At 42.9% G+C, this 11,953-nt stretch overlaps 1 long non-coding RNA gene across 1 annotated transcript; it reads right to left on the bottom strand.

Moving 5' to 3' along the window:
- Positions 1 to 10,685: 10,685 nt before the first annotated feature.
- On the bottom strand, positions 10,686 to 11,213 carry LOC141041972 (uncharacterized). Its single transcript, XR_012203769.1, has 3 exons — positions 11,102 to 11,213; positions 10,860 to 11,012; positions 10,686 to 10,767 (listed from the first exon to the last, which is right to left on the bottom strand). It is a non-coding gene; the product is annotated as an uncharacterized lncRNA (long non-coding RNA).
- Positions 11,214 to 11,953: the final 740 nt, after the last annotated feature.

Raw genomic sequence — 11,953 nt, 5'->3', positions numbered from 1 at the left:
TATAGATCTTGATGCACAATAAGTAAGTAGCTTCAACGAGGTCTTTCTTTGAAAAACTCCTTTCAAACACTCCTTTATGCTTTCCAGAAAAATTCTACATCATTTCCGATCAACAATATGTCATTCAGATATACTTATCAGAAAGGCTGTAGTGCTCCCACTCACTTTCTTGTAAATACAGGCTTCACCGCAAGTCTGTATAAAACTATATGCTTTGATCAACTCATCAAAGCGTATATTCCAACTCCAAGATGCTTGCACCAGTCCATAGATGGATCGCTGGAGCTTGCATACTTTGTTAGCACCTTTAGGATTGAGAAACCCTTGTGGTTGCATCATATACAACTCTTCTTTAAGAAATCCATTAACGAATGCAGTTTTGACATCCATTTGCTAGATTTCATAAAATGCGGCAATTGCTAACATGATTCGGACAGACTTTAAGCATCGATACGAGCGAGAAAATCTCATCGTAGTCAACACCTTGAACTTGTCGAAAACCTTTTGCGACAATTCGAGCTTTGTAGATAGTAACACTACTATCAGCGTCTGTCTTCCTGAAGATCCATTTATTCTCAATGGCTCGCCGATCATTGGGCAAGTCAACCAAAGTCCACACTTTGTTCTCATACATGGCTCCCATCTCAGATTTCATGGCCTCAAGCCATTTCACAAAATCTAGGCTCATCATCGCTTCCTCATAGTTCGTAGGTTCGTCATGGTCTAGTAACATGACTTCCAGAATAGGATTACCGTACCACTCTAGTGCGGATCGTACTCTGGTTGACCTACGAGGTTCGGTAATAACTTGATTTGAAGTTTCATGATCATCATCATTAGCTTCCTCACTAATTGTTGTTGGCATCACTGGAACTGATTTCTGTGATGAACTACTTTCCAATTCGAGAGAAGGTACAACTACCTCATCAAGTTCTACTTTCCTCCCACTCACTTCTTTTGAGAGAAACTCCTTCTCTAGAAAGGATCCATTCTTAGCAACAAAGATCTTGCCTTTGGATCTGTGATAGAAGGTGTACCCAATAGTTTCTTTTGGGTATCCTATGAAGACGCACTTCTCCGATTTGGGTTCGAGCTTATCAGGCTGAAGCTTTTTCACATAAGCATCGCAACCCCAATTTTTTTTAAGAAATGACAACTTAGGTTTCTTGCCAAACCACAATTCATACGGTGTCGTCTCAACGGATTTAGATGGTGCCCTATTTAAAGTGAATGCAGCTGTCTCTAATGCATAACCCCAAAACGATAGTGGTAAATCGGTAAGAGACATCATAGATTGCACCATATCTAATAAAGTACGGTTATGACGTTCGGACACACCATTATGCTGTGGTGTTCCAGGTGGCGTGAGTTGTGAAACTATTCCACATTGTTTTAAATGAAGGCCAAACTCGTAACTCAAATATTCGCCTCTGCGATCAGATCGTAAAAACTCTCGTTACGACAATTCTCCACTTCACTCTGAAATTCTATGAACTTTTCAAATGTTTTAGACTTGTGTTTCATCAAGTTGATATACCCATATCCGCTCAAATCATCTGTGAAGGTCAGAAAATAATGATACCCGTCGCGAGCCTCAACACTCATCGGACCGCATACATCGGTATGTATTATTTCCAATAAGTCAGTAGCTCACTCCATTGTTTCGGAGAATGGAGTCTTAGTCATCTTGCCCATGAGGCATGGTTCACAAGTATCAAATGATTCACAATCAAGTGATTCCAAAAATCCATCTGCATGGAGTTTCTTCATGCGCTTTACACCAATATGACCTAAACAGCAGTGCCACAAATATGTTGCACTATCATTATCAACTTTCCATCTTTTGGCATCCATATTATGAATATGTGCATCACACGATCGATATTCAATAAACCATTCACATTGGGTGTATGACCATTGAAGGTTTTATTCATGTAAACAGAATAACAATTATTCTCTGACTTAAATGAATAACCGTATTGAAATAAACATGATCTAATCATATTCATGCTCAATGCAAACACCAAATAACATTTATTTAGGTTCAACACTAATCCCGAAGGTAGAGGGAGTGTGCGATGGTGATCGTATCAACCTTGGAATCACTTCCAACACACATCGTCACTTCGACCATAACTAGTCTCTGTTCATTCTGCAACTCCTATTTTTAGTTACTAATCTTAGCAACTGAACCGGAACCTGGGTAGAAGCAATCTAGGGCTCCGGCGGAGCGATTCTGCCGGAGAAACTTCCCTCCCGGAGGGGGAAATCGAAGTCATCGTCATCACCAATGATCCAATCATCATGGGATGACCAATCTTCATCAACATCTACACCAGCACCATCTCATCTCAAACCCTAGTTTATCTCTTGTATTCGATCTTTGCCTCAAAACCTCAGATTGGTACCTGTGGGTTGCTAGTAGTGTTGATTACTCCTTGTTGTTGATGCTAGTTGGTTTATTTGGTGGAAGATCATATGTTCAGATCCTTAATGATATTTATTACCCTTATGATCTTGAACATGAACATGCCTTGTGAGTAGTTACTTTTGTTGCCGAGGACATGGGAGAAGTCTTGTTATAAGTAATCATGTGAATTTGGTATTCATTCGATATTTTGATGAGATGTATGTTGTCTTTCTCTAGTGGTGTTATGTGAACGTCGACTACATGACACTTCACCATGATTTGGGCCTAGGGGAAGGAATTGGGAAGTATCAAGTAGATGATGGGTTGCTAGAGTGGCAGAAGCTTAAATCCTAGTTTATGCGTTGCTTCATAAGGGGCTGATTTGGATCCTCATGTTTAATGCTATGGTTAGATTTATCTTAATTCTTCTTTCGTAGCTGCAGATGCTTGCGAGGGAGGTTAATCATAAGTGGGAAGCTTGTCCAAGTAAGGACAACACCCAAGAACCGGTCCACCCACATACCAAATTATCAAAGTAGCGAATGCGAATCATATGAGCATGATGAAAACTACCTTGACGATAATTCCCATGTGTCATCGGGAGCGCTCTGCTTTATATAAGAGTTCGTCCAGGCTTGTCCTTTGCTATAAAAAGGATTGGGCCACCTTGCTGCACCTTTGCTACACGTGTTACTTGTTACTTGTTACGAATTACCTTGCCACCAAACATCTGTTATCGATACTTTCAGTGCTTGTAGAAAATACCTTGCTGAAAACGGCTTGTCGTTTCCTTCTGCTCCTCGTTGGGTTCGACACTCTTACTTATCGAAAGGACTACGATTGATCCCCTATACTTGTGGGTCATCAAGCTACACAGGGGTCGTCCAATCACCAGGGTGAAACACAGGTTTGGCTATCGTGCTCGGCATCGCGACATGCGAGGCCCAGTTGCAGGAGCATGCTATCAATGACTACATATGGGCCTAGGGATGGCATGTCTAGAAGCGTTCACGTAGCCAACATGCAGGACAAACCAAAAAATGTGGTTGGAAGTCTGGAGCTAGAAGGCTAAGACCCCGTGCCAACCCATTGACGCTGCAGAATAGGTGTCTGGCATAATCCAGCCCGACGCACGCCAATAGCTGATGAATCCAATTTACATGATGATTTTACTAGATATTTTGTGCCTAGATGGTAGGCTTTGTGGAATTTTACCGCGTTCGCTCACCTCTTTTTTTTGATAATCTCTCAGGTAATGCTTTTTGGGCCAATTAGCATAATATGGAGAAGACCCCTAGAAATGGTAGTGAAATCACGTATTTAAAGTGACGATCACCTACCATAAAAGAGTCAAGCAAGGAGGCCCAAGAAGGAATCGTCGCTGTGATTCCAGTGCAAATGACGGCATTCCATACGACCACGCCCGCTTGTATGGGCAGTTGTATGGAGTGCCAACGCAACCGCATGATTGACTACTTCCACATCGTGAAATCGGACCGGGGATCAGACGCCCAGGGAGACCAGAAACTCATCCAGAAGGTAGAACCCTAGCCTTCGGAGATCATCCAGTAGACGGATTGGCAAGCGGAAGAGGACCATCTTCCTCACCAAGCACAAGGGGGCTACAACATCATCACCACCGTCATCGTCATCAACATCATCATTGTCATCGTCATCATCATCCACATCCTTATCATTGATAACATCAGGAACCCTAGTGGACCTTCTTGTGTGTTACGCATATCATTCACTCATGTTTGTCATCATCCCCATCATGATGTTTGTTGTTCCCATGTGCGAGTAGACCCCTAGTTCTCAGGGATATAGATGAACCTTGGTATGTGTAGGATCTAAATCGGTATTTTGGATATGAGATCCTCTGTTGAATGCTTACTTTAATAACTTCGTGAATGTTGTGAAGTGGCCCCATTCAGCATTTGTGCCTTATGCCCATGAACTATATCACCGTCCTTGTAAAGCGCTATGATAAATCTCCGACGTATCTATATTTTCTACCTATTATATTATCAATTCTATATGCTTTTGTTGGAAGTATGCCCTAGAGGCAATAATATTTGTATTATTATATTTCCATATTCATAATTAAATAGTTTATATTTCATGCTATAATTGCTATGATCCTGGAATATGCGATTCAGTGGAAAACTCATATGCACGTGTGAAGTATTAAACAATTAATAAATGGTTCCTAGTCTCGCCTCTAAGACTAGCTCAAGTGTTGTTGGTGATCACATTTTCCGGATCTTAGGATATCATTAAGTGTAACAATGATCCTAAAACAACATTGAGATTATGACGTTGGAAGAAACGATCATATTGAACCGACCCAATCTTGTTTGTTATGAATTGAGTTAATATCGTCTGCATTCAATTGTAATAACACAGAGTGTTAACATATGATATTGCTCCTTAGACCATGAGAGTATTGTGGTCACTTCTTACCGTATGATGGGCTTTGGGGTCGCTCAAACATCACCTGTAACATGGTGATCATAACGACAACTTACAAGTTCATCGAAAAGTTTGACAAGTAGCCAGATAGCTCGAGTGGGATTTGCTCCTCAAAGGATGGATATATATTCTTAGGGCCCTCTCGGTCTGATGGCATCAATCATCATCTCGCTCGACACACGTGACTTCATCATTGGGATGCCGGAACACAATAACGAGAAAGAAGAACAGAACCGGTAACGAGGATTTCGGTATAGCGAGCATGGTGATGACTCGGGAGGATGCCGATGCATTCCGGGTTTTTTAAAGTATCACAAAGGAAAGGTAACATCACATGATAACCAAAGGTTCACTCGAATATCATTCGTGTACTCATAGGGACCGATACAGATTCCACGGTCCTGCTGCCGGCCATTGAACGAATGGTTTCGTTCATGTTTATGAGTTACCGAACATATAGGGTCACAAGCTTAAGACAATCACAATATGATGAGTGTTAGTAGTACAGGAGTGATGAGAATATATTTGTGGTATTATTTCATGAATATTCGGAATAGTTCCGAGAGGATCCAGAAGCGTTTCGACGTCAGCGGAAGGGTTTCAGAGAGTATCGGGTCATACCGGGTATTACTGATAAATTATATATATGCGGAAAATGTTTCCGGAGATGTTAATATATATATATATAATGGTCTAGAGGTATTTAAAACATTTTATATTTAGGGCCTAAAAGGCCAAGAGGTGGAAGGTAACTTGGGCCACAAGGGCCCAAGTAGGAAGGCGCCCCCTTTCCTTGTGTGTGTGTGTGTGGGGGGGGGGGGGAATTGGACAAATGGAGGGAGTTCTACTCCCTCCCCATGGACGGCGCCCCAAGGGGGGACTTTCCCCCTTGGTGGCTGCCCTCTCCTCCTCCTCCAACCTATATATACTAGAGGTTTTGCTCTATTGCATATACATGTTTTGGAGCCTCCTCTAGTTCTTCTAGTTCTAGTTCTAGTTGGTCCTAGTTGACTAATTAGAGCTAGAATAATCTTCTTTTCCTCATAATTAGAAGCCCAATGTGGTTCTAATCTCCTCCCTCAAATTCTCCGGCGATGATTAGCTCTGGACGGTGAAGCGCTGCCGGATCGTGAAGGCTGCACACTTTAAACCAAGTAGAGAGGCTGTGCTTTCGGTCTTTGGTTCGAGGGATCGTTCATGGGCGGTATGAGGGATGGTTCAACGGTTCGAGGGACTCTAAGTATGATCTACACCGACACGTTCTTCTTCCGCTGCAACTCGGTGACGGTAACAATCGTGATCCCAACACGTTATGCATCTTCATATTGATCTTGGGTGACCGTAGGCGCAATTTTTTTCTACTACATTTCCCAACAACTTTATATGCAATTTTTACATCATTTTTGGGACTAACTTATTAACCCAGTGGCCAGTGCCAGTTGATGTTTTCTGCTTGTTTTTGGTTTTACAGAAAATCCTATCAAATGGAGTCCAAACGCTGCTAAATTTTTTGACGATTTTTTGTAGACCAGGAGAGACTCTAGAAGCTTCGGGTTAGGACCAGAACCTAGACGAGGAGACGACAAGGCAACAGGGCGCGCTCGGGGGGGGGGGGGCAGGCGCGCCCTGATGTATTGTGGGCGCCTTGTGGCCCCTTCTGACCTAATTCCAGGCTTCCAGCGCTATAAATTCCCAAATATTCCAAAAACCCCAGAGCGAGACCCAAAACAATTCTTTCCGCCTCAAGTCTCTGTTCTTCCGCTATCCCATCTGGAGGCCTTTTCCGGTAATCAGACGGAGGGAGAGTCGATCACGGAGGGCTTCTACGTCAACCATGCTGCCCTTCCGATGATGTCTCTCCCTCTCTTTGATCTTCAATACGATGTTCTCTTTGGAGATCGATTCGATGTATCTTTTTGCGGCGTCTTTGTTGGGATTCGATGAATAGTGGGTTTATGATCAGATTATTCATTGAAAGTAATTGTGTCTTTTCTAAACTTTATTATGTGTGATTGTTATAGTTGTGTATTTCTCTTCGTTCTATCCATTTGGTTTGGCCAACTAGATAGATTTATCTTCAACTGGGGAGGTGCTTTATGGTAGGTTAAATCTTGCGGTGTCCTCACTCTGTGACAGGAGGAGTAGCGAGGCATGTATTGTATTTTTGCTACTAAGGGTAAAAAGATGGGGTTTAATCATATTCCTTGGTTTTATTTTGTCTACATTATGTCATCATACTTCACACATTACTTTGTTTGTCATGAACTTAATAAATAGAGATGCAAACATAGAAGCGCTTTCGAAGTGGTGTAATAGTAGTAGATGCATATGGATGTTGGTCTACTTGTCACAGACGTAATGCCTATGTACTGATCATGCCATGAATATAACGTCATAACTACGCACTTTTCTATCAATTGCCCAACAACAATTTGTTTACCCACTGTATGCTATGTTCTTGAGAGAGATGCCTCTAGTGAAAACTATGGCCCCCCGTGTCCATTCACCATATTTGCTAAAACCCTAAAAACCTTGCTGCAATTTATTTACTTTTATTTTCTTTTGCAATTTATATATCTCCTACTACCAGACTTAATCCTTGCAATTGAGGAGTACAAGGGGATTGACAACCCTCTTGCCTGCGTTGGGTGCAAGTATTTTCTCTTGTGTGTAAGTACTGCCAAAGGTCGTTTGTGTGAATCTCCTATTGGTTCGATAATCTTGGTTCTTGATGACCCACAAGTATAGGGGATCTATCGTAGTCCTTTCGATAAGTAAGAGTGTCGAACCCAATGAGGCGCAGAAGGAAATGACAAGCGGTTTTCAGCAAGGTATTCTCTGCAAGCACTAAAATTATCGATAACAGATAGTTGTGTGATAAGATAATTCGTAATGGGTAACAAGTAACAAAAGTAACTAAGGTGCAGCAAGGTGGACCAATCCTTTTTGTAGTAAAGGACAAGCCTGGACGAATTCTTATATAAAGCAAAGCGCTCTCGAGGACACATGGGAATTATTGTCAAGCTTGTTTTCATCATGCTCATATGATTCGCGTTCGTTACTTTGATAATTTGTATGTGGGTGGACCGGTGCTTGGGTGCTGTCCTTACTTGGACAAGCCTCCCACTTATGATTAACCCCTCTCGCAAGCATCCGCAACTATGAAAGAAGAGGCAAGATAAATATAACCATAGCACGAAACATGTGGATCCAAATCAGCCCCTTACGAAGCAACACATAAACTAGGGTTTAAGCTTCTGTCACTCTAGCAACCCATCATCTACTTATTACTTCCCAATGCCTTCCCCTAGGCCCAAAGAATGGTGAAGTGTCATGTAGTTGACGTTCACATAACACCACTAGAGGATAGACAACATACATCTCATCAAAATGTCGAACGAATACCAAATTCACATGATTACTTATACCAAGACTTCTCCCATGTCCTCAGGAACAAACGTAACTACTCACAAAACATATTCATATTCATAATCAGAGGAGTAATAATTGTCATTAAGGATCTGAACATATGATCTTCCACCGAATAAACTAACTAGCATCAACTACAAGGAGTAATCAACACTACTAGCAACCCACAGGTACCAATCTGAGGTTTTGAGACAAAGATCGGATACAAGGGATGAACTAGGGTTTGAGAGGAGATGGTGCTGGTGAAGATGTTGATGGAGATTGACCCCCTCTCGATGAAAGGATCGTTGGTGATGATGATGGCTTCAATTTCCCCCTCCGGGAGGGAAGTTTCCCCGACAGAATAGCTCCGCCGGAGCCCTTTATTGCTTCTGCCCAGGTTCCTCCTCGAGACGGCGGCGCTTCATCCCAAAAGCTTCCTCTTGATTTTTTCCAGGTCAAAACACATCATATAGTAGAAGATGGGCATCGGAGGCCTGTGAGGTGGCCTGATATGTCTCCAACGTATCTACTTTTCCTCTTGATTTGGACTCTAATTTGCATGATTTGAATGAAACCAACCTCGGACTGACGCTGTTTTTAGGAGACACTACAGGAATCAGCTATTTTGCCGTCTGCCACGGCGGACGGCAAAGGCACGAACGGCGGACGGCAAAAGGCTCCGGCAAAGTAGGCTACGGTAAACAGCTACTTTGCCGTCTGCTTCCTGGCGGCTGACGGCAAAGGCCCTTTGCCGTCTGCCGTGGACGGCAAAGAGAGCGGACGGCAATAATTGCGCTGTCAGTCCGTTAAGTGGCTAACGGCAGGCCTTTGCCGTCCGCCGCTGACGGCAAACTTTCTAGTGCCTTTGCCGTCTGCCGCAGACGGCAAACTTTCCAGTGCCTTTGCCGTCTGCCATATGATGTCATCTACACATCACTACATGACAGGCCTTTGCCGTCCGCCGCTGACGGCAAACTCTTTGCCGTCTGCCACTGTAGGCAAACTAACCAAATGGGTCAGCTCCCAGGAAGCACAGCTGGATGCCACGTGGCTTCTTTGCCGTCCGCGGCAGACGGCAAAGGGCCCGTTGCCGTCGGTGGCAGACGACAAAGAGCCTGCATATTGGGTCTTTTTTCTGTTTTTTATTAAATCCAACAATTTTCACAGAAAATATATATGGCATATATAGATATATTTCACAAGGCAGAGTTCCATCACATAAGATATATATGACAACAATTTTCACAGCAAACATATAAGATATCCAACATGCATAGTTCCATCATACATAGTTCCATCACATAACTTCATTACATATGTTCCATCCAACTACCAAGTTTCATCATACATAGCATAGTTCATCCAACTACCAAGATACATGCATAGTTCAATGATACAAAAGAAACAGAGAAAGGGATAAGGAGCACTCCATCTATGCAAGCTTTCATCAAGTGAATGAAATCTGCAAAATGAAAAATAAGAAAGTTAGAAATAGGTGACTAGAATAAGAAGACTAGAACAAGAAGAGTAGAACAAGAAGAAGACTAGAACAAGAAGAGTATGTCATTTATGAGCTAACTTACATGAAATGGATCATATATGAGGTAACTAAGTTGAAATGGGTCGTTTATGAGCTAGCTAAGGTGAAATGGATCATTTATGAGCTAACTTAGTTGAAATGGGTCGTTTATGAGCTAACTAAGGTCAAATGGATCTTTTTGAGGTAACTAAGGTGAAATGGATCGTTTTTGAGCTAACTAAGGTGAAATGGATCGTTTTTGAGCTAACTTAGGTGAAATGGATCATTTATGAGCTAATTTAGTTGAAATGGATCTTTTTGAGCTAACTTAGGTGAAATGGATCATTTAAGAGCTAATTTAGGTGAAATGGATCGTTTTTTAGCTAACTTGGTGAAATGGATCGTTTATGAGCTAAATTAGTTGAAATGGATCGTTTATGAGATAACCTAGGTAAGATGGGTCATTTTGGAGTTAACCTAGTTGAAATGGGTCATTTTAAAGCTAACGTAGGTAAAATGGATCATTTAGGAGCTAATCTAGGTAAAATGGGTCATTTTTGAGCTAACTTGGATGAACTGGATCATTTATAAGCTAACCTAGGTAAAATGGGTCATTTTAGAGCTAACTTAAGTAAAATGGATCGTCTATGAGCTAACTAAGCTAATTAAAGCTAAGTCTAGGTCTTTATGCATGTGTTAAGTAAAACACTAGATAAACTTACCAAGATCCAGGAGGTGTAGGAGCGGGGTGGCTCGTGTCGGTAGCTGGAGAAGGATCGTGCGATGCTTGTCTGGAGTTACGCTGCACCAAAGATCATTTCCAATGTCTTGTTAGCATGATGACACTCAAATGTTAAGACTAGCAAGTAATGTCCATTCAAATAAAACTCACCGTGGTCCCAGGAGCAATCACTGGCATCGGCGGAGCGGTCTGACCTGTCTTCTCGCACACAGACTGCACATTTGGTTTCGACGACTCAGTCATACTAGTTAGTAATGAGACAAACACTACATGAATGTTTTGGCTAATCTGCAGAAGAAACTTACCACAAGGAGCTCGTACATGGCCCTTGCCTGCATGTCATTCCGTGCCCTCTCCTCCTCCATCATCTTTGTCGTCCTCTCCTCCAACTCCCGCTGCCTCTCCGCCGCCTCCGCCAGAAGTTTCTCCGTTCGATCTCTCTCACTCTGTATAGCAGCCTGCAACACCACTCACATGACCATTTGTAATCATTGATGGAAGCGCACACAATGTAAAGGAGAAAGATAACTGAGTACGTATCACTAACCTTGATGGCGAGTTGCACTGGCCGTTCACGAGGCCTTATCTCAGGAGCGGAGCTCGACTGGCGCGCCTTGATCTCCGGGAGAGTGCTAGGACAACGGGTAAGTCCATCTCCAATGGCTATGGAGCCATGGGACCTCCCGCCACCAGATATCATCACTAGCTCTGGATCAATGGGACCCTGGCTCGGGTTAAAGTCCTCCCCTTTCCTCGCCTTCCCCTCATCTCTATATCTCACGAGCTTGTTGTGGGAGGAGATGTTGGTGAAGTTGTTTGCATCATCGAGGTCAGACTGAGAGAAAGCCTTGACTTTCTTGAAAGAGGCAGTGTGGGCCATGGCATACAGGTCGTACACCTCTGGCACCTTATCCACCTTATTGTGGCGTGCCTGAAAGAGAGAAACAATGTAAATTAGTAATTAAAGGGCTCAAGCTAGCATGATGAATGAATTGCATGAATCATGAAGCAAACCACATACCCAGTTGCGCCCGAACTAATATAAGTTGGAGCTTCCTTGATGGTGTGGCACACCTTCCATTTGGGCACGTTTGTCCTTGGCCTCGTTGTGGAGGGCTAGCCATTCTTTTGAGCACCACTCATCGACCAACACCTCCCAACAATCCATCCGATCCGCACACCATCTCGGAGGCGCCTAAGTTAGCAAATAGAAACTTGAGCGCTACGGCTAAGAATTACTAAATGAAGGAACTTAAGTAGAAGGCCTTAAGAATTACCTTCATGTACTGCTCCTTACTCAGGAACTTATCGCGGCATGCCGGCTTGGTCTTCTTGATACCACACAAGGCGTAGTAGTCTCGAACAGCCTGCACCCGAGCCTCATGCCGTAAGTTCTGGA

Source organism: Aegilops tauschii, chromosome 2 (assembly GCF_002575655.3).
Source record: "Aegilops tauschii subsp. strangulata cultivar AL8/78 chromosome 2, Aet v6.0, whole genome shotgun sequence".
NCBI lineage: Eukaryota > Viridiplantae > Streptophyta > Magnoliopsida > Poales > Poaceae > Aegilops > Aegilops tauschii.
The sequence above is the reverse complement of the archived record's forward strand: the minus strand, read 5'-3'. Positions and strand labels throughout refer to the sequence as shown.